This window comes from Myotis davidii, unplaced genomic scaffold, assembly GCF_000327345.1.
Source record: "Myotis davidii unplaced genomic scaffold, ASM32734v1 scaffold255, whole genome shotgun sequence".
In the NCBI taxonomy this organism is placed as follows: Eukaryota; Metazoa; Chordata; class Mammalia; order Chiroptera; family Vespertilionidae; genus Myotis; species Myotis davidii.
Window position 1 is genome coordinate 2054 of NW_006286238.1, and position 2248 is coordinate 4301.

The following is a 2248-nucleotide window of genomic DNA, read 5'->3' on the forward strand; positions in this document are numbered from 1 at the left end:
TCTGGTGCCGTGTCACATATAGAAATTTTTTGATATTTGCAACCATAGTAAAACAAAGACTTATATTTTTGATATTTATTTATATATTTAAATGCCATTTAACAAAGAAAAATCAACCAAAAAAATGAGTTCGCGTGTCAGAGGTGTCAGAGGTTCGCCATCACTGGTCTAGACCTCCACAGTTGTAGCACCTGTCTCCCTTTGATCTGCGCTTCTGCATGTCCTTCCCTTCGGCCGCCTTTCACTCCCAAATACAGAACACCCCACCAGGGCCAGTAACTCGGATAGATTCCAGGTCCTTAGCAGACTTCTTAAAGGTGAACTCCACTGCCTCACCCTCCAGGCTCCGGAAGTCCCCCATGTACAGTTTACTCTGGTGCACAAAGACATCCACGGGTGGGTCAAACGCAACCCCCGCGCGGGCAGTCATGGACAGGAAGCCGAACCCCACGCACACGTTAAACCACTTACAGATGCCAGCTCCCTGCAGCAGCTGCGGCTCCTCCACCGTCCGGGCCTCGTCCTCCTGCGCCGCCTCTGGCGCCTTGGCGCAGCCACCTGCAAATTGCTGGTTTGTCACGGAGCCATGGTAGTCGGCTGAGCCCGTGGCCCGGGCCCCAGATCGGGTGCTGGCCCTAGAGAAGTCCGGAGGCAAAGGGGTGGCTCTGAGAAGAGGCTGCTACATCTTTCCCCAGCACCTACACATACATTTTTAATTGACTTTAAATATAGAAAGGATGGAAGAGGCAGGCAGACAAACAGTGATGAGCAAGAAACACATATCTGTTGCTGTTGCACAACCCATTCTATGGGTCCAGCCCACAACCCAGGCCTGTGACTGACCAGGACTGGAACCTGCCACCTCTCAGTGCCTGGGTCGATGCTCAACCAACTCAGCCACATCAGCCAGGACCGTAGATCACTTTCATACAGGGAATCATGGTCAGGAGGTAATGGTAGTGGTAGCTCACAGGGAAACTGTGACCCTGAGGACTGGTTTCCTGCTGGGGCCCCTGTTTGTGGGAGGTGGGTGTCACAACACAGCACAGGGGCAGACATGGTCATATAGAGTGTTGGGGAGAGAGAATGGTTTCCCAGTGGCCAAGGCCTTTATTTATTTTTTATTTTTGTTTTGTTGATTTCAGAGAGGAAGTAAGAGGGAGAGAGAGAGAGAGAGAAACATTAATGATGAGGGAATCATTGATCTGCTGCCTCCTGCATGTCCCACACTGGGGGTGGAGCCCACGATTGGGGCATGTGCCCTTGATGGAAATAGAACCCGGAACCCTTCAATCTGCAGGCTGATGCCCTATCCACTGAGCCAACTATCCAGGGCTGGCCAAGGCCTTTAAAAGATAAGTTGGCCCTGGCCGGTTTGGCTCAGTGGATAGAGTGTCAGCCTGCAGACTGAATGGTACCGGGTTCAATTCTGGTCAGGGGCACTTACCTGGGTTGCAGGGCTGGTACATACATATTTACTTCTCTAAAGACTCACCAGGATTTTGTTGGGGCCCTTGGTGTGGCGGGGGAGGGGGGGGGAGGCAGCTTATGGATTCGCTAAGACTCTCTCTCTCTCTATCTATCTAGCTATCTACACACACACACACACACACACATACTTACAGTGGGGCCTTGACTTATGAGTTTATTTCATTCAGACACCGAGCTCGTTAAGGAGCTCGTTAACTCAAATTACTCTATCAACTCAATGCAAAAAATTGACCGACAGACAGCTGGTATCGCAAAGAACTCGTTAGTCAGGACATTCGTAAGTCAAGGCCCCACTATGTATGTATGTATGTGTGTGTGTGTGTGTGTGTGTATTATTATTATAATTATTTATTTCAGAGAGCAAGGGAGAGGGAGGGAGAGATAGAAACATCATTGGTGAAAGAGAATCATTGATTAGCTCCCTCCTGCATGCCCCCTACTGGGGATCTAGCCTACAACGTGGACATGTGCCCTGACCTGGAATCAAACCTGGGAGCCTTCATTCCGCAGGACAACACTCTATCCACTGAGCCAAATCAGCTAGGGCCGCTTAGACTCTTGAGTGGTCACCTGTGAGACTCAGGGGGCTGGGACCTGAGTGATGGGTAAGGGGAGAGATGTTGGCTGTGACTGCTGAAGGGACATCAAGTGCAGCACGAGGCGAGGTGGGCTCTGGGAATCTGAGATCTGATATTGGTTCTCAACAATTGGGGTTGAAGGAAAAAATGGTCATAGACAGAGGCCTTCAGGGCAGGAC

The 2248-nt window shown here is 50.5% G+C and overlaps 1 pseudogene; it reads right to left on the reverse strand.

Moving 5' to 3' along the window:
* Positions 1-1473, reverse strand: part of LOC102765572 — a 2876-nt pseudogene extending 1403 nt beyond the window's left edge.
* Between the last annotated feature and the right edge of the window lie 775 nt (positions 1474-2248).